General features: G+C 58.7%; 1 protein-coding gene and 1 pseudogene across 1 annotated transcript in view; one reads left to right on the top strand and one right to left on the bottom strand.

The window, feature by feature from the left end:
* Window positions 1-23,455, top strand: part of LOC137457102 (zinc finger protein 850-like) — a 62,575-nt gene that overhangs the window by 27,237 nt on the left and 11,883 nt on the right. The gene's annotated exons all lie outside the window — the stretch shown is intronic.
* Window positions 1,048-21,645, bottom strand: LOC137457085 (zinc finger protein 16-like; annotated as a pseudogene).

The raw sequence follows: 23,455 nt of genomic DNA, 5'->3' as shown, positions 1-23,455 counted from the left end.
CGGGCAGAGACCTGTTCCCATTGGCCCTGCTCATGTGGGTTACTACAGGGAGGTTGAGAATCTTGCTTCTGGGAAGGTATCAAACTCCCTGTTCCCCTAAGTGTTACCCCCTGTTCTGGTTTAGAAGAGATTACATTATGGGAATTGTCAATTTTCTGCTTGCCATCTCTTCTAGCTCTTAGCCTTTCCACCTCTTCTTTTAGTTTGACCACCATGCTCATCAGATCACTGACCTGCTCACACCTGAAACAGGAGCTGCTCCCTCCAGCCTCCATGTCGAGTGCCAGGTTCCAGCACTCACTGCAGCCACCTGCCTGAACCTCTGCATGCTTGTGTGTGGTCTCTGTTTGGGTGCCCACTGTCCTTCTGTTAGCCTTTGCTCTAGTGGTGACCATCTTGCAGTAACCACCCTCTCCACACGGCTTTTTTTTTTTTTGTTTGTTTGTTTTTTGGTTTTTTTTTGGTTTGTTTTTTTGTTCTCAAGCTGCCTCTCTCCTCAGCCACGCGCTGGGGTCTGTTTGGTTTGCACGCGGTCTCCGCGGCAACCCCTCCCCCAGCTACGTCACTGCCCTCCGGCAGGTAGGCAATCCGAGCCTGCTGCCCCTCCTCCTCTCTTTGGAAAGTCCCAAGCCACCAGCCCCTTACCGCCTGAAAAGCAAGGGAATCAAAGCCAAAAGCCAAACTCCCAGAGCTGCGCTTCTCAAGCTGCCTCTCTCCTCAGCCACGCGCTGTTCCAGCCCCAGAGTGGAAAGCCAACAGAAGCTTTCTGAGTTCTTCCAAAGATCTCCATCAGCTTCCCCCTACACCCTCCAAAGATCCCAAAAGTCAGTCGCAGGACCATCCAAATCCCAAACGTCTAAGATCACCTGAAAGCCCCTACAGAATGCCTCTGAGATGCCCCTCAAGAGTCCTCTGAGAACCTCATTTTGCCTTCCCTCGACGGGGAACACAGCTCCACCCCATCCCTTGGGAGCAAATGCCCTCAAAATTCAGGCATTGAGGCAGAGATATCTGAAATAAAAGCAAACAGACAGGATTTGGGTAACTGTTGGGTTTTATTGAGACAATTGGTCAATGGACAGAGGATTTCTAACCCCAGGGAGACACAAAGCATTGGGGAAGAACCAGACAGACCCTGGCAAAGCCCTGCCCAGCTCCACTGGGAGCTGCAGCTGTGCCGACTCAGCACTGTAATTGTTCTCATTAGCAATAATTGGTGTTCAGAGGGGCAGGAGGTGTTTGTTGCTGCTGGTGTCCCCAGTCCCTGAGAACTGCAAAGGAAAAATAGATGCTTTTGGTGCTGGGAAGGCCTTCTCAGAGGGGTCACGATTACTCAAGAGATTCTAGGTGGATTTATGCCTCCCCTGCAGTGCAGGCTGCTCTCTGGTGTGGGTGCAGCGGTGATGGTTGAGGGATCGCTTCTCGCTAAAGCTCTTACCACAATCAGCACAAGTGAAAGGATTCTCACCAGTGTGGGTGCGGCGGTGAGCAATGAGAGTGCTCCTCTGGCCGAAGCTCTTCCCACAGTTAGCACAGGTGAAAGGTTTCTCACCTGTGTGGGTGCGGTGGTGGCGAATGAGATTGTCCCTACAGCTGAAGGCCTGACCGCACGCAGCACAGCTGAACGACTTCTCGCCAGTGTGCACACCACGGTGCTCCGTGAGAGCTCGCTTGTTGGTGAAGCTCTTGCCGCAGTCAGTACAGCTGTAGGGCTTCTCACCATTATGGATGAGTTGGTGCTGGATGTATCGAGTACTCGTGGTGAAACACTTGCCGCACTCAGCACAGGGGAACAGATGCTCTCCAGTGTGGATGCGGCGATGGATGGTGAGAGTGGAGTTGCGTTTGAAGTTCTTGCCGCAGTCCCTGCAGGTAAAGGCCTTCTCACTGGTGTGGGTGAGGTGGTGTTGCCTAAGACGAGAGAGGTGTCTGAAGCGCTTGCCACAGCTGTCACAAGAGAAGGGCTTCTCTCCAGTGTGAGTGAGGCAGTGCTGGGTGAGTTGGCCGCGCAGGGTAAAGCGCTGACCGCAGTCTACACAGATGAGGTTTCTGTCCAGTGTGGGTGCGGCGGTGCTGGGTGAGAGCGCCGCGCTGGGTGAAGCTCTGACCGCAGTCTACACTGATGAAAGGTTTCTCTCCAGTGTGGGTGCGGCGGTGCTGGGTGAGACCATAGCGCCGGGTGAAGCTCCGGCCGCAGTCAGCACAGGTGAACGGTTTCTCTCCAGTGTGGGTGCGGCGGTGCCGGATGAGCTCAGAGTTCCAGCGGAACCTCTTGCCACAGTCACCACAAACGAAGGGACAAGTGCCAGGTTGTGGGCAGAGGTGCTTCACTAGCTCTGAGCTGCCTGGGAAGCTCTGCCCACACTCAGGGCACTCATTCAGCTCTTTGGGTGACACTGAGGGACCTGCTCTGGCTTCATCCTCCTCCATACATTCCTCCCCCTCATCCTGGTCACTTTCATCATCATCATTATCCTCCTCTTCATAGTTGTCATTCTCAGCATCATCCTCCATCTTGTCCTCTTTTTTCTCCTCATCCTCCTCTCCCTTGGCACTGCACATTGGCTTCTCCAACTTGATCTCTGGGTGCTGCTTCTCCTCCCAGCTCTTGTCTGGGTCCTTCTGTGAGGCCATACTGTGGCAGGAAGGGGTCACAGCTCTGCAATATGGAAGATGGAAGCACCTGAGCCCAGGACCTCAAACCCTCAGATCCTGCCTAGGTCATGACATTCCCTGACTCCCAACACCCAGCTAGAGGAGAGAATGCAGAGGGGACCTCAAACCTTCAGTTTCTGCTACAGTGTGGGCTCAGAATTTTAATACCTGTGCTGAGACCCCAGGTTCCTGTGATCAGTGCCCTGAGGTACCCTGGGGCTTACAAGTGGTCGTGTCCTACTCTCCTCGAGCCTGGTGGCATTGGCAGGGGGGATCCTGGCCCAGGCCCTGTCTTTTGATTTCCCCTGGCTCGGACAATGGAGGCAGCAGCACTGACCAAGGAAGAACAAACCACCTCCAACCTTCTCCCACCACCTTCCAAATCCCAACCCCCAAACATCATCTCCTGCTCACAACTCACCCCCAGCAGCCTGGAGCATTCCTCAACTCCCACAACACCTGATGTGCCTCAAGCTCCTGGAAAGGTGAAATATACTGGGCAGGAGGAGGTGGAGGAGGTTGGGAGCTGCCCTGGGGGCTGGGGTCCTGCTGTTGCCCCACTCTGGGTTTCTTACCTGTTAGGCTGCTCCAAGGGACAGATCTGCAAACTCTGCTCTTCCACAGCACACAGGGGCAGGGATGATGGAGAGGGACTCAGCCCCTGACAGAGAGAAGCAAAGGGCTCAGAGGAGAGTACTGACCTGCAAGGGATGGCTCAGCACTGCCCAGGACCAGGCAGCACAGCTCAGTCTTCCTTGGGGCAGCTCCCAAGCCCAGCAGCACAGCCACAGCACACAGCCAGGGCTGATCAAGATGGGAGGATTCAGCAAGTACAGACTCAGCTCCTTGCCCAGCACACAGCCCCCAGCACACAGCTGCAGGCCAGCACCACAACACAGCTGCCTCCACACAGCCTCTCCCAGGCCTTGCCTAAAGCTTCCTCCCGCTGCCTGCCCAGGGCTCTGCTGCCTGCAGGTGCATTTGACAGCACATCTTGCTCTGGCCACAGCTCTCCTCCCTAGCCCTACCCCCACCACACTCACTCTGTGCTCACCTTTGCCCTGAACACAACTCTGCTGCCCACTCCCCAACAGAAGATCACAGCAGCCCTCAATACACACACAAAGGGAGCTTCATGCTTTCTGGAGGTGCATCAAAGGGGGAAGGGACTTCCTCAGCTTCTTGCTAAACATCTTCAGCCCTCACTGGGATGCTGGAGGAGCCTCTGGCTCCTGCCCAAACCTCACACCTCCACCACCCTTCACACACCTGCAGCCCAAAGAGACTAACTGGAAAGAGTTTGGCTTCCTTCTCTCCCTGACCATTTCTCTCAGCTGTCTCTTTGCAGTTCCCTGGAGCTGCCACTCCACATCCCCAAGAGAAAATGAGGTTGGATGGGAGGGCACAGTGCCCATGGGCTGCTGTTCATCTCCCAGCTGACACAGGCAGAGCTGCAGCACAATTCACTCCTTTCACCTCCTCAAATGCTGCCAGATTCTGCCATTTCCTGCACACACATTTGCCACCTGGGCCCTGCATCCTATCCCCTTCTTGGGGGGACAAGGCCTCATTCCTGCCTGACCACACCCAGGCCCTTCCCTCATTCCCAGCCCATCCATGGCCCTGTGTCCCCCACCTCCACTGCCACTGCAGCTGGAAGGGTGGAGTGGGAAATGCTGTGGCTGAGGAAGCATCTAAGGAACTGGGTTGGAAGCAGGAGCACAAGAATGGAAGGGGCCTGAGACTAAAGGCTGGGATCAGCTGGAGGGCTGAAAGAACAGCACCAAGCCAAGGGGGGGTTACAGATGAGGGCTGGGGAGGGACCCTGCAGACACCTCAGGCAGCAACTCATGAGAGGAAGGGGGACAGAGAGGGAGTGAGACCTCAGGTGACTCCTGCCATGGGGGATGGCTGGGCTGTGTGGCTAGGAGCCCTGAGTGCCTGCTTGGGCTGTGCTGGATGTCAGGAGGGGACAGGGCAGGAGGGTCCTGAGCCAGGCAGGATTTGGGGTTTCAAGCTTCTGGGGTCAGCTGCTGCCAGCACCATTGGAGGTAGGAGCCAGGCAGAGCCACACAGCTGCTGAACTAAGCCCTCCCACCCCCTGCAGCCTTCACCCTCCATCTCTCCATCCATTACTCCATCTCCACTCACTTGCTGCCCTCTAAGAGTCCCCAGGGTCCTACAACGTCACCAGGGCTGATCTACACAGCCAGCAGGGCCCAAAAGAAATCCCTGGATGACAGCATGGAGGAGAATCCCTGTGGTGGGTGGAAGGCACTGGGATGTCTTACACCAGAGAGTAGAGAACTCAGAAGGGACAGCAGAGTCCAGAGGGACACCACAAAGTGTCATCTAGCTTAGTTCATCCCCACAAGGCCTGCACCCACTCTCTACAAAGGAACAGCACAGGATCTCCAACCTCCTTTGCCCTTCCTCTCTGCTCCCAGCAACAGCTTCTGGGATCTCTCTCTGCAGAGGAGCTTTGAGGCCTTGGCAGTGCTGCCAACTGCGGCCTGCAGTGGCCTGGCTCACCTGGGAGCTGCCTACCTGAATCTGTAACTGCAGTTCTTGGGTATGGGGGAGGAGGGGCAGAGAGGCATGGGGGAGGGGGAAGGCATTTGGGGCCTGGGCTTCTGGCCTGCTTTGGTGGAGCTCTGGAGGAAGCTTTGGCCTAGGGAGGTTGCTTGGCTCCCGTGGCCCAGGCACACTATGGATTGTTGTGGATTGGATGCTTTGCACTGTAGGATGCAGCTCTGAACAGCACAGCCATGGAAACTGACCAATTCTATCCAACCCTCTGGCCACAGCTTGGCATCAACTCCTTTCACCAGGCTCAAAGAGAGCCTCTCTGCCTCCTGAAACCTAAGGCAATACCCTGCAGAACAAGTTGGAGGAGCTCAAGGGGACAAGCTGCAGAGGGGGCCCAGGGCAACCTCCTGAGCTTCAACAAGAGCAAGGGCAGGGTCCTGCCCCTGGCCTGGCACAATCCTCACAATCAGGACAGGCTGGGGGAGGAGGGGATAGGAAGCAGCCCTGCAGAAAAGCACTGGGGGGTGCTGCTGGACAAGAAGCTGGACAGGAACAGACAGGGGGAGCCTGCAGCCCACAAGGCCAAGGGCAGCCTGGGCTGCACCAAAAGCAGCATGGCCACAGATGGACAGAGGGCCAGCCCCCAAGCTCAGACTCAGATCAAAATGCAGACCCAGATCCCAAGCTCAGACACAGCTACCAACCTCAAGAAAATAAGCTCAGAAGCAGCACCCAAGCTCTCTGCCAGCTCCCAAGCTGAGAGAGAGAACAAAAGTGCAGAATCAGATCCCAAGCTCAAGAACCAACAAATAAGCTCAGAACCATTTACCAAGTTCAGACCCAGCTCCCATGTTCAGAAGCAGCTCCAAAGTTCAGACCAAGCCCTCAAGCTCAGACCCAGATCAAAAGTATAAAACCAGATCCAAAGCTCAGACATAGCTCCCAAGCCCAGACCAGATCACAATGTAGTCCAAGATCCCAAGTTCAGATGCAGCTACTAAGCTAAGAACCAGCAAATAAGCTCAGAGCCAGCCCCCAAGTGCTAGAATCAGCTCCCCAAGCTCATGAACCAGCACCCCAGCTCAGACCCAGATCAAAAGTGCAGAAGCAGCTCCCAAGCTCAGATGAAACCACCAGGCTCAGACACAGATCAAAAGTGCTGACCTGGATTCCAAGCTCAGATGCAGCTAACAACCTCAAGAACCAGTAAATAAGCTCAGAAGCATCTCCCAAGCTCAAACACACCTCCCAAGCTCACAGCCAGTCCTCAAGCTCACAGCCAGATCAGAAGGGCAGAACCAGATCTAAAGCTCAGTTGCAGACAGCAAGCTCAAGAATCAGCCTCTAAGCTCACCCCCAGCCCCCAGGCTCAGAGCCAGTTTCACAACTTTGCTTATTTCAAGTTCCCTTCATTGCACTTCTGCTAAGTGTCCAAATTCAAGCAGCCAGAGAATGCTTTGGGCTGGAAGGGACCCCAAACATCAGACAGCTCCAACCCCCTGCCATGCCCACAGACACCTTCCACCACACCAGGCTGCTCAAGCCCTCATCCAACCTCACCCTCAGCACCTCCAGGGAGGGGGCAGCCAGCACCTCCCTGCCCAACCTGCTCCAGGCTCTCACCACCCCCACTCCAAACTATTGCCTCCCAAGCCCCACTCCAAATCTGCCCTCCTCAACCTTCAATCCACTCCCCCTCAGCCCATCACTCCCAGACCCTCACCAAAGTCCCTCCCCAGCTCTCCTGCAGACCCCAGCAGCTACCACAAGGCTGCTCCAACCTCTCCCCACAGCCTTCTCCTCTCCAGCCTCAACAGACAAAACTCTCACAGACCACCCCCACAGGGGAACTGCCACAGCCCTCCCACCACCCCCAGGGCCTCCTCTGCACCCCCTCCAACAGCTCAACCTCCTGCCCCTCTTGGGGGCACCACAGCTGCACACAGCACTCCAGCTGCCAGCACACAATGCTGCCAGCACAAAAACCATTGCAGCAAAAGCCTCAACCTGTGCTCAGCTGCCAAAACCAAAGGGACCTCAACTTGGCCACAAGAGAAAGGACCAAACTCAGCCAAGACACTGATCCAACACCCAAGGCTGCACAAAACAACCATCAGCAGAAGCTCCTCCTGCCCTGAGCCTTTCTGTGCTCAGGAGGCCTGCAGAGAAACTGAGAATCACTCTGCAACCCCCCAGGGAATCTTTGTGCCTCAAGAGCTTGCAGAGCACAGAGGCCTTGGATGCCACCACCCCCAGCACAGCCAAACCGCCCCACAGCTGACACCAGCCCCAGGCGCTCCCAAGCTCAGGCTCAGCACAGCACCCACGCCTGACACCCCCACGGCACCCAGCACACAGCCTGCCCACAGCTCCCCCCCGCGCCTGGCCCTCAGCCCAGCTGCTGCCCTTCAGCACAGCAGCCGCCCGGCACCTGCCAGCTACCACACTGCCCACAGACACACACAGCAGGTGCAGCTCCAGCACCATCCACACACACATGCAGCATAAAGAGCCTCAGCTGGAAGGGGTTTTTGTTGCCTTCTCTCCCTGCCCCTTTCTCTCTGCAGTTTTCCTGGAGCTGCCACCCCACATCCCCAATGTGAGGATGAGGTTGGATGGGAGGGCACAGTGCCCAGGGGCTGCTGCTCATCTCCCAGCTGCCACAGGCAGAGCTGCAGCACAATTCACTCCTTTGGTCCCCTGCAGTGCTGCCAGGTTCTGGCACTTCCTGCACACACAGCTTCCAGCTGGGCACTGGAGCCCTTCCCCTTTGGTGGGGGACAAGGCCTAACTCCTGCCTGACCACCCCCAGGCCCTTCCCTCATTCCCAGCCCATCCCTGGCCCTGGAGTCTTTGCTGTCCTGTGGCCCTGGGAGTGGACAAAAAATGTGGTGGCTGAGGAAGCCTCTAAGGGACCTGGGCTGGAAGCAGGAGCACAAGAATGGAAGGGCCCCGAGGCTAAAGGCTGGGATCAGCTGGAGGGCTCAAGCCAAGGGAGAGGCTTACAGAGGAGGGGTGGGGAGGGACCCTGCAGCCCCCTCACACAGCAGCTGATGAAGGGGAGGACAGGGAGGCAGTGAGAGTTCAGGTGACTCCTGCCCTGGGGTGTGGGGTGAGGTGTAAGGACTGGTCTGAAGAGCATCATCTGACTCATCACTGACATCAGGAACCAGGACACAGCCAGGGCACAGCCTGGGCACAGCCAAAGCATAACCTGGGCACAGCCTGAGCACAGCCAAAGCATAACCTGGGCACTGCCTGGGCACAGCCAAAGCATAACCTGGGCACAGCCTGGGCACAGCCAAAGCATAACCTGGGCACAGCCTGGGCACAACCAAAGCACAGACAGGGCACAGCCTGGGCTCCCCCCTGAGCCTAGCCCACAGCCCAGGCACTGCCCTTTAGCACAGCAGCTGCCAGCACAAAGTCTCCAACTCCCCAGGGCTCCCCCAGAGCCCCCCCCGAGGAGCCTCTGCTGCACCCCAGCCCCCACGCTACCCAGGACCCCTGCAGGGCACCAATGGCTCCTGCTGCAACACAGCAGCAACCAGAGGGAGTCTGCAGCTGCCCCTAGCAGGGGGATTCAGCAGCACAAGGAACCCCACCGAGCCCCCACCCCAACCCCACCCGCGGCCCTGCAACCGCACAGACCCCTCCCAGAACAGCACAGACGACGCTCACCGACCCTGCACAGCTCTGCCCTACCCCACAGCCCTCCCCACGACCACCCCCAACACCGCAGACCCCCACAGCCGCACAGAGCTCCCCACAATCAGAATGTCCCTCTCCCCCAACCGCAGGGACCCCAAGCGCCAAGCTTGCAGAGCTCCCCCGGACCTCACAGACCCACCCCCACCCCGTACCCCACGGACCCCCAACCACATATCCGCAGAAGTCCTCCAACCAAACTCCACCGATTCACCCTAGATCCCCACAGACGTGGGTGGAAAGCACTGGGATGTCTTAAACCAGAGAGTAGAGACCTCCAGAAGGGACAGCAGAGTCCAGAGGGACACCACAAAGTGTCATCAACTCCTTTGGCAAGGCTCAAAGAGAGCCTCTCTGCCTCCTGAAACCTAAGGCAATACCCTGCAGAACAAGGTGGAGGAGCTCAAGGGGACAAGCTGCAGAGGGGGCCCAGGGCAACCTCCTGAGCTTCAACAAGAGCAAGGGCAGGGTCCTGCCCCTGGCCTGGCACAATCCTCACTATCAGGACAGCCTGGGGGAGGAGGGGATAGGAAGCAGCCCTGCAGAAAAGGACTGGGGGGTGCTGCTGGACAAGAAGCTGGACAGGAACAGACAGGGGGAGCCTGCAGCCCACAAGGCCAAGGGCAGCCTGGGCTGCACCAAAAGCAGCAGTGGCAGAGATGGACAGAGGCCATCCTGGCACTTGGCTCTGCTCTGTGCAGAGCAGATTGAGATTGGAGGTGAGGAACAAGTTCTGCACCAGGAGGCTGCTGGAACACTGCAACAGGTTGCCCAGGAAGGGGCTTGAGGTCCCAGCCCTGCAGATGTTCAAGGTCAGGCTGGACAGGGCTCTGGGCAACCTGAGCTAGTGCAGGATGTCCCTGCTGACTGCAGAGGGGCTTCGACTGCAGCACCTTTGCAGCTCCCTGACAAACCAAACCACACCACTGCAGGATTCTAGGAGTCTAAGGGCAGCCTCCAGGGAGAGCAGGAAAAAGATGAGGCAGAGGAGGACAAGGAAGAGGACAAGGAGGAGGAGAACCAAAATCCCTTCCAAACTCCTCCAAACCTCTGCCAAATTCCTGGAAAGCTCTTCCAGCTCTGCAGAGTTCATTCTGAAGAGAGCTGAGGGAGTTGCTAGGCTCAGGGATGTCTTGCACACTCTGCACAAATGCTCCAGAAGCTTTCCAAGTGCCCTCAAAACCAGCAGCACAGCTCTGCTGCCACACAATGCCAGGCTGCAAGGGACCCCAAGGCTCAGCTGCTCCAACCTTGCCAGCTGACACTGCACTGGAAAGGAGCTGGCCCAGCCCCCTGCCAAGCTGAGCCTTCCAACTCTGCCCTGCAGGGCAATCCACCACTGCCCTGCAGAGATGATTCCAATGGCTGACTGGGAGGGAAAAGCTTTTGCCTCTGCAGGGCACTGTGCCACTTCAGCTCAACTCTTGCAGCAGCTCTTTGAGATCTGCCTTTGGAGCACCACAAACTCTGAAGCACTGCAGTGCAAAGCAGCTCAGCTTCAACTTCCAACTGCCTGAACTCTCACATTTTAAACTCAAGGCAGGGGCCAAGCTCACACCCAGCCCCCAAGCTCACACCCAGCCCCTAAGCTCAAGAACCAGCAACTAAGTTCAGAGTCAGCTCCCAAGCACAAGAATCCAGATCAGAAATGCAGAACCAGCCCCCAGGCTCAGAGCCAGCTTCTAAGATACAGAACCTAGATCTGAAGTGCAGACTGAGCTCCCAAGCTCAGAGCCAGGAAGTAAGGTCAGAACCACTTGCCAAGCTCAAGAACCAGCCCCTGACCTCACAGACAGGCCCTGAGATCAAGAACCACACCCCAAGCCCAGAGTGAGCAACTAAGCTCAAAACCCCTTTCCAAGCTCACACCCAGACCCCAAGCTCAAGAGCCAGAAAATAAACTCAGAACCACTTCCCAAGCTCAAGAACCAGCAGCTAAGCTCAGAACCACTTCCAAGGTCAGAGCCAGCCCCAAGCTCAGAGCCAGCCCCCAAGCTCAGAGCCAGCCCCCAAGCTCAGAGCCAGCAACTAAGGTCAGAACCACTTCCTAAGCTCAAGAACCAGCACCCAAGCTTCAGAACCTAGATCAAAAATGCAGACTCAGCACCCAAGCTCAGAACCAGCAACCAGGATCACAACCACTTCCCAAGCTCACACCCAGCCCCCAAGCTCAAGAAACAGCTCCCAAGCCAGCACCTAAGGTCAAAACCCTTTCCAAGCTCAGGAATCAGCCCCCAGGCTCCAGTACCAGCAACAAAGGTCAGAACCAAGCTCCAGAGCCAGCCCCCACAAGCTCAAGAGCCAGACAGTAAGGTCAGAACTACTTTCCAAGCTCACAGCCAGCCCCTAAGCTCACAACCAGCCCCCAAACTCAAGAACCACTTCCAAGCTCAGAGCCAGCAACTAAGGTCAGAACACTTCCCAAGCTCACAGCCAGCCCCCAAGTTCAAGAGCCAGCCCCCAAGCTCCAGAACCAGCAACTAAGGTCAGAACCAAGCTCCAGTGCCAGCCCCCACAAGCTCAAGAACCAGACAGTAAGATCAGAACCACTTCCCAAGCTCAAGAACCAACCCCTGATCTCAGAGACAGGCCCTGAGATCAAGAACCACACCCCAAGCATAGAATGAGCAACTAAGCTCAAAACTCCTTTCCAAGCTCACACCTAGACCCCAAGCTCACAGCCAGCTCCAGAACCGGCCCCCAAGCTCCAGAATCAGCACCCAAGCAACCTAAACCAAAAGTGCAGACTCAGCTCCCAAGCTCAGAGCCAGCAACTAAGGTCAGAACCACTTCCCAAGCTCAGGAACCAGCCTCCAAGCTCCACTACAAGAACAAAGGTCAGAACCAAGCTCCAGAGCCAGCCCCCACAAGCTCAAGAGCCAGCAGCTAAGATCAGAACCACTTCCCAAGCTCAGGAACCAGGCCCTGACCTCAGAGACAGGCCCTGAGGTCAGAAACCACACCCCAAGCCCAGAGCCAGCAACTAAGGTCAGAATCCCTTTCCAAGCTCACACCCAGACCCCAAGCTCAAGAGCCAGCAGCTAAGATCAGAACCACTTCCAAGCCCACTCCCAGCCCCCAGGCTCAGAGCCAGTTTCACAACTTTGCTTATTTCAAGTTCCCTTCATTGCACTTCTGCTAAGTGTCCAAATTGAAGCATTCAGAGAATGCTTTGGACTGGAAGGGACCCCAAAGATCAGACAGCTCCAACCCCCTGCCATGCCCACAGACACCTTCCACCACACCAGGCTGCTCAAGCCCTCATCCAACCTCACCCTCAGCACCTCCAGGGAGGGAGCAGCCAGCACCTCCCTGCCCAACCTGCTCCAGGCTCTCACCACCCCCACTCCAAACTATTGCCTCCCAAGCTCCACTCCAAATCTGCCCTCCTCAACCTCCAATCCACTCCCCCTCAGCCCATCCCTCCCAGACCCTCACAAAAGTCCCTCCCCAGCTCTCCTGCAGCCCCCAGCAGCTACCACAAGGCTGCTCCAACCTCTCCCCACAGCCTTCTCCCCTCCAGCCTCAGACACAACACTCACAGACCACCCCCACAGGGGAACTGCCACAGCCCTCCCACCACCCCCAGGGCCTCCTCTGCACCCCCTCCAACAGCTCAACCTCCTGCCCCTCTTGGGGGCACCACAGCTGCACACAGCACTCCAGCTGGCAGCACACAATGCTGCCAGCACAAAAACCATTGCAGCAAAAGCCTCAACCTGTGCTCAGCTGCCAAACCAAAGGGACCTCAACTTGGCCACAAGAGGAAGGACCAAACTCAGCCAAGACACTGATCCAACACCCAAGGCTGCACAAAACAACCAGCAACAGCTTCCAGCAACAGCAGACCTGCAGCTGGGCTGCAAAGCTCTGCAGAAGAAAACCACTCCAGAAGGGCTCCAGGGCCCCAGGGATTGCAAAGCCCAGGCTCTCACTCTCCTCCTGCACAAGGAAAGCTTCACTTGCCCACAAGAAGCCAAACACTTCCCCACACCAAGCCATCCACACCACTTGACTTTCAACCTCCTTCAAGCCCTTGCCTGGCAGCACCACTTCCTCAGCCCACAGCTCCAGCAACACCACAAGGCCTTGAAGGCTCTCCTGCACTCCACACCTCTCAGCCACACCCACACCCCTTGGCCACCCACAACCCAACAAGCTTCCTGCTCACCACTTCTCTTCCCAAGCCTCACCTCCCTTTGGCCCTCTCAGCACACCACCAACTAACCCCAAAAGGCTCCAGCTGACAGCACTGCTTGCAAGAATCCCAGGCACTTCCAAGGGCAGACTAGGAGCCCAGAGGCAAAACCCAAACCTTTCCCCTCCCCACAGGACTCTCTCCCATTTCCCATTCTTCCCAGCACCTCCAGCACCTAAGAGGCATTTGCTCTGGGGCAGCTTCCTCACACAGCCACACAATTGCCTGGCCTGCAAAAGACCTCTCTCAGCACTGAGGCCAACTGCCAGCCCCAACACCACCAGGGACACCAAACCATGGCCCCATGGCCACACCTGGCTGCAACACCTCCAGCCATGGCCACTCCACTGCCTCCCTGGGCAGCCTCTGCCAGGCCCTGACCACTCAGCCACCAAACTCATTCCTCCTCCTCTCCAACCTAAGCCTCCCCTGACACAATTTCAGGACACTTCCTCTCCTTCTCCCACCTGAGACAAGGCACAAGAGCCCAACCCCCACCTCACTGCAGCCTCCTTGCAGGGAGCTCCAGAGCCCAAGAGGTCTCCCCTCAGCCTCCTCTTCTCCACACTAAACACCCACAGCTCCCTCACCTGCTCCTCTCAGCCCTGCTCTCCAGACCCTTCCACACCTTTCTTGCCCTTCTCTGCACCTGCTCCAGACCCTCAAAGTCCTTCTTGGAGTCAGGGGCCCAAAACTGACCTCAGCATTCCAGGGGTGGCCTCCCCAGGGCCCAGGACAGGAGGACAATCCCTGCCCTGGCCCTGCTGGACACAGCACTGCTGAGACTTGCAGAGCACTGCAATTGCTTTGCTCACTTGCAGCAATCATTTCCTTCCCTTCCCAGCTCATTGCACAGCAAAGAGCAGCAAGGGAATTGCTTTGGCTGCTGCTGAAGCTCCTCCAAGGAAGCTGCAGGACTTCTCACCACCAAAACCATCAACAACAGGCTGCCCCCAGCCCAAGCCAAACCTTTCAGTCCAAGTCAATGCAGTTCCTCAGCCACAAGCAGACACTCAACAGCTCAGCCTCATTTGGCTGCCTCCCAGCAAGCATTTCCCCAGGGGCAAAGCAGCTGCAGCACAGCAGTCTGCTTCTGACCATGCTTCCTGCCAGCACAGCTGACAAAAGCTCTGCACAGCTCTCAGCCTGCAGCCACACAGCAAAAGCTCCTCCTGCCCTGAGCCTTTCTGTGCTCAGGAGGCCTGCAGAGAAACTGAGAATCACTCTGCAACCCCCCAGGGAATCTTTGTGCCTCAAGAGATTGCAGAGCACAGAGGCCTTGGAGGGGTGTTCTGGGCAGGGGGGCTGTGGGTTTGGGGTGATTCTGACACCTCCTTAACCTCTCTGCCCAGCTCTGCAGAAGGCCCAGCACCAGGGGCAGGCACTGTGCTGCCAGCCCAAGGGCTGAGGCAGGAGCACCCCTGGCTGCTGGCCTAGCACAGCCAGATGCAGGCATTGGCACTCGGGGGGGGGATAAAGCCCTGAACCCCCCAAACAGCCTCCCCCAGCTCCCTGTGCCACCCCAGGCAGCCCATGCTGCACCCTGCCACAAGCAGGAGGAGCCCAAAATGCCCCCAGGGAAACCACAACAGAAGCCTGAGAGCTAAAATGCCTCCCTGGGACCCTCAGTTACCTCCCTGCACCCCAAAGCTATCCCAAAGGAACCAACAAGGGTCCCCAGCACCCAGGCAGCAGGAAAGGACTCCCCCACCCCCAAGGGACCCAGCACTGGGGGGGGCTGTAGAGGGATTCTGGGGGGCAGGGCCCATGGCAGTGCCATTTGGGACCCTGCCTGACCTGGGGGCAAAGAAGACTTGGGGGGCAGCAACATTTGGGGACCCTCCTGTTCTTCCCTCCCCACTCCAGCTGGGCACTCCTCCAGTGCCACCCAAGTTGGGGACCCCATTGCCCTGGGGGTACCCCCCCCCACCTCCTGGCCTCCTCTCACCAGTAGCCTTTCTCTCCAAATGGGGGCTCCTGCCCAGGAGGCCACCCCAGCCCCAAGCCCTGGGCTCACAGACCAGGCCAGGCCAGGCTCTGAGGTGCTCTATGGCCAAGCCAAGCTGAGTCCAGCACCAAGCCACTGCTGCACCCCCCTGGACTCTTCCTTGGACCCCCCCAGCAAGGGCAGCGCTCAAGGAGGTGTCCTGCAGCTTGTGCAGGGATGAGAGCAGCTAAGGAGAGAGGGGAGAAGGCAAAGAGAGGGCAGAGAATGACCGGCAGAGAGCTCAGCACCACCCCAGGCTCCCATCCAGGCTGCCAAGGTGCTGCTGGGCACCCACCGGGCTTGGCTGGGGGCAGGGCACCACTGCCAGCTGCAAGTAGCCAAAGGGGCAAGCTGGGCACACACAGGGACACAGGGCCAGGGACAGCCCCTGCAGCCCACCAATGGCTCCGCCTGCAACACAGCAGCAGCCAAAGGGGGCCTGCAGCTGCCCCCACCAGGGGGAGGCAGCAGCACAGCACCACAAGGATCCCCCAAACACACCCACCCCGACCCAGACCCACACACAGCTCCCCACAACCGCACCCACCCCCTCGCACCACCCCACCACTCCCCGCTCCAAGCCTCACCACCCCGACCCACACCACACCCACACACAGCCTCCCCCACCACCACCAACTCCTACCCCCAAACCCACACAGCCCCACGGGCTCCTCACCAGCCCCTCACACGCCCCTCTCCGACCCCAAGCCCCCACCCAACCTCACACACGCCCCCACAACTCCACAGCCCCCAACAACCACCCCCCACAGCCCCACCCACACCAGCCCCACACCTCACCGAGCCCTCCTCAAGCCCAGCTCCAGGACACAGCCCTCAGCCCCACCGCAGCCCAATGCCAACCCCACCAGCCGCTCCCCCAAGCCCCAAGGGATCCCCACCCCAGCAGCCCCCACTCTGCCCCGCGCCTGCCCACACCTACCCCACAGACCAGGCCAAAGGGGCGCAGAGAAGGAGGAAGAGGAAGGAGGAAGAGCTCGGAGCAGAGGCAGCTGCCGACTGCCGTCCCCTGCAGCCTCCTGCCAGCCTGGGCGAGCAGAGAGCGATGCAATGGAGGCCCCGAACCGCCCACGTTGCAGCCCAGCCCAGGCGGGGGCTGGGGCCGCAGAGGAAGCCCCGCCCACGGCCGGGCAGCCGCAGCCAATCACAGACGCCGGATTACCCCAACCACGCCTCCCAGTCCCAGCGGGGAGCTGCGGCCCTGGCTCCGCGCGGGGCATGCCGGGAGGTGCAGCTCTCAGCCAGGGCGGCGCCGTCTGGGCTGAGCTGCGCTGCGGGGGCAGGGCTGGGGCACAGCAGCTCCGCAACAGCTCTGACCCAGCAGCTGCGCACAGCTCCCAGGAGCTTTGGCTCTGCTCGGAAAGCTTGCGCAGAGGTTTCCAGGAGCTATGCAGAGCTTCGGAGGATTTTTTTCGCTGAGGATTCTCTGCAGGGTTGGGAACCCAAAACCTCCTCCCAGCCTCTCCCAAACTCTTGCAAAGAGATTTCGATGCCTCCCGAGGGGGCTTGGGGCAGCTCCGGGGGATCTGAACGGCTCGGGAAGAGTTTTTCTGTCGCCTTCCAGAGTTTCCAGCAGGTGCTGAGGACTTTTCCGGCAGTTTTCAGCTTTTTGCAGCATTTCTGAAGGATGTTGGAGACTGCAAGAAGCCAGAGCCTGGCTGAGAGCTCTGCAGAATCAGTTTGCAGGAGCTTGGCAGCCATGGGGATGAGGTTCTGGAGTTGGTTTGGGTTCGTTTTGGCACTTTGAATCATTTCCCGAAGCTCTGTGGATAATTTCCAGCCTCTTTTCGTTCCTTTTGAAGCTATTTTCCTCATTTTGGGCTGATTTTAATGGGTTTTGGGGAGACTTTGCTTAGCCTCAGGCATTTTGAATGACTTTTGAAGATAGTTTGAGTATTTTCATCTCCTTTTTCATGATTACTGAAGACATTTTGATCATTTTCAGGCCTTTTGAATGATTTTTTGGGAGATATTTAGACCATTTTTAGGTTTTTCTAATGATTTTTGAGGTATTTTCATTATTCTCAGGCCCTTTTAATGATTTTTGAAGTATCCTTACTCATTCCAGGCCCTTTTAGTGAGTTTTGAAGACATTTTGATTATTTTTGTCCATATTTGATGTTTTTCTACAAGATTTTGATTCTTTTCAGGCCCTTTGAATGATCTTCAGAGAGATTTGGATCATTTTTAAGCCATTTTTTACAAAGCATTTTGAGTGCCCAAGAAAACTCCTTAAAATCCTCAAGTCTTCAAACAGAGCTTTTGAAGCATCTTTAGGGAGGTTTAGGAGGTTCTAATAGTTTGGAAAGTGTTAAAATCTTCTCCAAGTGCTGAAACAGGAATCCAGAGGCACAAAGCTGTCAGCTCCCTTGAGCTGCAGCTATAGAATTTGGGGGGTTTGAGATGTGAAGCATCAGGACTGTGGAACCTGCTGCTCCTGGCAGAGTTGATCCAATGAGAGAAGAGTTTGGGTTGGGAAACCCCCAAATTCAGCTGGCAGCTGTGGGCAGGAGGAACATTGCCCTGCTTGAAGCAGAGCCTTTGAACTGCAGCTGAGGGTTCAGAGCTGCCTTAGGAGGAGACTTGAGCCCTGGGGATGTATCCCAATGGGAGTTGTGTTCTCAGCCCCTGAGTGCTGCTGGTTTGCCACAGGGTTTCACAGACAGACTCCCTAAGGTTGGAAAAGACCTCCAAGATCATCAAGTCCAACCTTCTACCCACATCTCCATGACCACCAGACCATGTCCCAGAGTGCCACCTCTACTCATGTCTGGAATACACCCAGGGACAGTGACTCTCCCACCCCCTGGGCAGCCTGCTCCAATGCCTGAGCACTCTTGAAGCAAAGAAATTTTTTCCTCCTCTCCAACCTAAATCTCCCCTGGTACAATTTCAGGGCATTTCCTCTTGTCCTGTCATTGGTTACTTGGGAGAAGAGGCCAATATTGGCCTCACTCTGATCTCCTTTCAGGTCCATGTAGAGATCAATGAGGTCTCCTCTCATCCTTCTCTTCTTCACAATAAGCAATCCCAGCTCCCTCAGCCTCTCCTCACCAGACCTGCTCTCCAATCTCCTCCCCAGCTTTGCTGCCCTTCTCTCTCCCTGCTCCAGCACCTCAGTGACTTTCTCATACTGTGATGCCCAAAGCCAATCACAGCACTTGAGATGCAGTCTCCCCAGTGCTGGGGCCAGAGAGACAATCACTTCCTGCTGCTCACAGCCCTTCTGATCCAGGCCAGGATGGTGGAGGTCTTCCTAACCACCTGGGTGCACACTGGCTCATGCTCAGCTGGCTGTCTACCAACACCCCCAGGCCCTTTTCTGCTGGGCAGTTTCCAGCCACGCTGCCCCAAGCCTGCAGCCTTCACGGGGTTGTTGTGATGCTAGCACAAGAGCCAGTGCTTGGCCTTATGAAACCTTCTGGAACTGACCTGAGCCCAGCAGCCCAACCTCTCCAGACCTCTCTGCAGAGGCTTCCTACCCTGCAGCAGATCAACACTCCCACTTCATGTTGCCTGCACCTTGCTCACTCTTTCATTTCTTGCTGTTTATGTGGCAGAAGATGCAGGCAGAAATCACCTGAAGTGCCACCACCATCAGGGTTTGTCTGGTGAACATTGAAAGGCTTAGAAAATACAGACCAGGGGAAAAAAAAACCCAAACCAACAAGAACACACCTAACAAACACTAAGATGAGCATTAAAACTCCAGCTGAGTTATAGCCACCCTGGGTTTCAAATGTTTCCATGAGCAACCATAGAATCGGTTCTGGGAGCTCTGTGCTTTGCCTTGGCAGGGAGGGGAGGGAGACAAATATCTGCTGCTCAGCACTGACTAGGTCCAGCCCATGGCTGTGGTCAGAGCATCATAGTATCATAGTATCAGTCAGGGTTGGAAGGGGCCACAAGGATCATCTAGTTCCAGCCCCCCTGCCATGGGCAGGGACACCCCACACTAGATCAGCCTGGCCAGAGCCTCAGCCAGCCTGGGCTTAAACACCTCCAGGGACAGGGCCCCAACCACCTCCCTGCACAACCCATTCCAGGGCTTCACCACTCTCATGGGGAAGAACTTCCTCCTCACCTCCAGCCTGAATCTCCCCACCTCCAGCTTCATTCCATTCCCCCTAGTCCTATCACTGCCTGAGATCCTGAGCAGTCCCTCCCCAGCCTTCCTGGAGCCCCCTTCAGATACTGGAAGGCCACAATGAGGTCACCTGGGAGCCTTCTCTTCTCCAGACTGAACAGCCCCAACTCCTTCAGTCTGTCCTCACAGGAGAGGTGCTCCAGCCCTCTGCTCATCCTCCTGGCCCTGCTCTGGACACCTTCCAGCACCTCCAGATCCCTCTTGCCATAGGGGCTCCAGAACTGGACACAGTACCCCAGGTGGGGTCTCCCCAGAGCTGAGCAGAGGGGGAGGATCACCTCCCTTGCCCTGCTGGCCACACTTCTCCTGCTGCAGCCCAGGATCTGATTGGCTTTGCAGGCTGCAAGTGCACACTGAGAGCTCCTGGTGAGCTTCTCCTCCCCCAGCACCCCCAAGTCTCTCTCCTCAGGGCTGCTTTCCAGCCAGTCACTGCCCAGCCTGGATTTATGCCTGGGATTGCCTCGACCCAGCTGCAGGACCCTGCCCTTGCTCTTGTTGAACCTCCTGAGGTTGGCTTGTGCCCACCTCTCCAGCCTGTCCAGGTCCCTCTGGATGGATCCCTTCCCTCCAGCCTGTCTGCTGCACCACACAGCTTGGTGTCAGACAGCTTGGGGTCATTGCATCATAGACTGCTGGGATGGTAGGGGCTGGAAAGGAGCTCTGGAGAGGAGGTTCAATCCCCCTGCCAGAGCAGGATCCCCTGGGGCAGGTCCCACAGGAACACATCCGGATGGCTCTGGAAGCTCTCCGGCAAGGGGCACTGCAGGGCCTCTCTGGGCAGCCTGCTGCAGGGCTCCAGCACCCTTCCAGCCAAGAAGTTTCTCCTCATGGTGAGGTGGAGCTTGCTGTGTCCCAGCCTGCATCCATTGCCCCTTGTCCTGTCCCAGGACACCATTCCAGAGAGCCTGGCACCACCTTCTTGACAGCCAGCTGGATGTTTTTCCAGGCCTGGCCCTTCCCAGCCTAAAGGAGTAAGAATCACAGAGTGCCTGTGGCTGGAGAAGACCTTTCAGGTGCAGGTCAGCCATGCCCTGACCCTGGCACTGTGCCAGAGCTGAGGAGGTCCTTTGGTCAATAGTATTTTGCTGTGGGCTGAGGACCAGAGAGATGATTCCTCCAGCAGTGCCAGAGAGCAGCAAGGGGCTGGGCAGTGGCCAGAGGGTGGGCACAGGACACGGTGAATTGTTCTGCCATCCCATAATCCCTGCAGCTGCCCTGGAAGCAGAATGCAGAGCCAGCTCCTCCCCTCTGCTCCCTCACCTCTCCCCAGGGTGGGTGGCAGCTGTTGGCTCTCCTGGCTTGAGGGACAGGGGAGGGAGAGGAGGAGGGAGGGGAGGGGGGAGGGGAGGGGGGAGGGGAGGGGGGAGGGGAGGGGGGAGGGGAGGGGGAGGGGAGGGGGGAGGGGAGGGGGGAGGGGAGGGGGGAGGGGAGGGGGGAGGGGAGGGGGGGAGGGGAGGGGGGAGGGGAGGGGGGAGGGGAGGGGGGAGGGGAGGGGGGAGGGGAGGGGATAAACCAGGTTGGAAGAGCCCTTTGAGATCATCAAGTCCAACCTCTCACCCAGCACCATCTGATCAACTAAACCATGGCACCAAGTGCCTCATCCAGGCTCTTCCTAAGCACCTCCAGGGATGGAGACTCCACCACCTCCCTGGGCAGCACATTCCCATGGCCAATCTCTCTCTCTAAGAAGAACTTCTTTCTAACATCCAGCCTAAACCTCCCCTGGCACAGCTTGAGACTGTGTCCTCTTGTTCTGGTGCTGCTTGCCTGGGAGAAGAGACCAACCCCCACCTGGCTCCAGCCTCCCTTCAGGGAGTTGCAGACAGCAATGAGGTCTGCCCTGAGCCTCCTCTTCTCCAGGCTCAGCAACCCCAGAGCTCCCTCAGCCTCTCCTCCCAGGGCTGTGCTCCACCCCCAGTGCCAGTGCCAGCCCCGCCTGGTGCTGAGTGCGGGCAGCAGGGCTGGGATGAGAGTTGCACTCTGGACCCCGTCCCTCCCGGCCGCTCTCTGACACCTCACCGCCCCCCCCCATTGCTGTCCCAATGCACATCCTGCACAGCACAGACTGCAAACAACCAAGAGCTTCAGGAGCCAACCCCGCGGCCCCCAGCCCCGCCGGCACCCCCCTGCCCCTGGCCCAAGCCAAACAGAACAATTCCTCACCCTCCCCAAGCCTGCCCCAGCCCCACGGAGCCCCCTGCCCCCCGCGCCCCTCCCGACCCCCAACTCCACACACGCCCCCGGCAGCCCCACGCAGCCAGAGCCTTCCCCGCTGCGCTGCCGCCGCCCTCAGCGCTCCCCGGCCCCCTCAGCCCCTCCCGCCCCGCCGCAGCTCACCAGCCGGCAGCTGCCGCTCGCCCGCCAGCACCTCCGGCACTTCTCCCGCGCTCCGGCCCCGCTGCCGCTCCCCACGGGGCAGCAACAATGGCGGCCGCGGCCGGCAGGGGCAGCTCCTGGCTGGGCCTCGGCAGCGCCCAGGGGGAGGAGCTGCCGCGCTCCCGCCGCCTCTCATTGGCTAAGGCTGCCCGGCCGTGGGCGGGGCTTCCGTTCCAGACTGCTCCCTGCTTCCGCTCCCCGTCCCACGTGGCCGCAGCAGCCGGAGGGGCCGGGCCGGGGTCTCCCTCGCAGCGCTCTCTGCTCGCCAGCAGCCTGCCGGGGCCGGCGGCTCCCTGTGCGCTGAGCTCTTCCTCCTCCTCCTTTTCCTTCTGCTGCTCTGCTTCGCTCTTGTTCCGGCGTCCAGGTGGGGTGAGGGAGTCTGTGGGGCTGAGTTGGGGGTCGTGGGGTGGGGATCAGGGAATGCTCTCTGGGGGGCTGCGAGGGGTCGGGAGGGTCGCTTGGGTTGGGGAGGGGTTTGTGGGGCAGGGGTCGGTGGGGCTGGGGCGGGGGAGAGCCTCTGCGGGGATCTAGGGGGAATCGGTGGGGTTTGGTTGGGGGCTTCTGCGGATACGTGTTTGGGGGTCCGTGGGATACGGGGAAGATCCGTGGGGTACGGGGTGGGGGTGGGTCTGTGAGGTCCGGGGGAGCTCTGCAAGCTTGGTGCTTGGGGTCCGTGCGGGTGGGGGGGGGGTCGCTGTGATTGTGGGGAGCTCTGTGTGGCTGTGGGGGTTTGCGGTGTTTGGGGTGGTCGGGGGGGGCTGTGGGGTAGGGCAGAGCTGTGCAGGGTCGGTGAGCGTCGTCCGTGCTGTTCTGGGAGGGGTCTGTGCGGTTGCGGGGCCGCGGGTGGGGTTGGGGTGGGGGTCTGTGGGGTTCCTTGTGGTGCTGCCTCCCCCTGGTGGGGGCAGCTGCAGGCCCCCTTTGGCTGCTGCTGTGTTGCAGGCGGAGCCATTGGTGGGCTGCAGGGGCTGTCCCTGGCCCTGTGTCCCTGTGTCCCTGTGCTGGGGGCTGGGCTGGCAGCAGAGCTGAGGTGGCAGCGGCGCTGTGGGGGCTGCTGTGTGCAGGAGAGGTGGTGGTGAGCGTGGGGTGTGGCTTGCAGCAGAGGCTGCTGTGGGGGTGTGTGGGGGAGCCCTGGGGGTTTGGAGGCTTTGTGGTGGCAGGTGCCGGGCGGCTGCTGTGCTGAAGGGCAGCGGCTGGGCTGAGGGCCAGGCGCGGGGGGGAGCTGTGGGCAGGCTGTATGCTGGGTGCCGTGGGGGTGTCAGGCGTGGGTGCTGTGCTGAGCCTGAGCTTGGGAGCGCCTGGGGCTGGTGTCAGCTGTGGGGCGGTTTGGCTGTGCTGGGGGTGGTGGCATCCGAGGCCTCTGTGCCCCCCAGCCCCTTCCTGTGGGGCTCTGCTGTGCCCTTGTGCCAGGGGTGCCTCTGCCTGCCCTCGGGCACAGGGCTGTGTCCATCTCTCTGCAGGCCTCTCTGTGTCCCCCAGCTGGGCTCTGCCTTTTGTCCCTGCCCTCAGGAGGCTAAGCCTCTGTGCCCAGTGTGCCCAGCTTGCCCCTTTGGCTACTTGCAGCTGGCAGTGGTGCCCTGCCCCCAGCCAAGCCCGGTGGGTGCCCAGCAGCACCTTGGCAGCCTGGCTGGGAGCCTGGGGTGGTGCTGAGCTCTCTGCTGGTCATTCTCTGCCCTCTCTTTGCCTTCTCCCCTCTCTCCTCAGCTGCTCTCATCCCTGCACAAGCTGCAGGACACCTCATTGAGCGCTGCCTTTGCGGGGGGGTCCAAGGAAGAGTCCAGGGGGGTCCAGCAGTGGCTTGGTGCTGGACTCAGCTTGGCCACAGAGCAGCTCAGAGCCT

This window comes from Melanerpes formicivorus, unplaced genomic scaffold (genome assembly GCF_026170545.1).
Source record: "Melanerpes formicivorus ecotype bairdi unplaced genomic scaffold, bMelFor1.0.p_v2 SCAF_159, whole genome shotgun sequence".
Lineage (NCBI taxonomy): Eukaryota > Metazoa > Chordata > Aves > Piciformes > Picidae > Melanerpes > Melanerpes formicivorus.
Note: the sequence above shows the minus strand (reverse complement) of the source record. Positions and strands in the feature narration are given on the sequence as shown.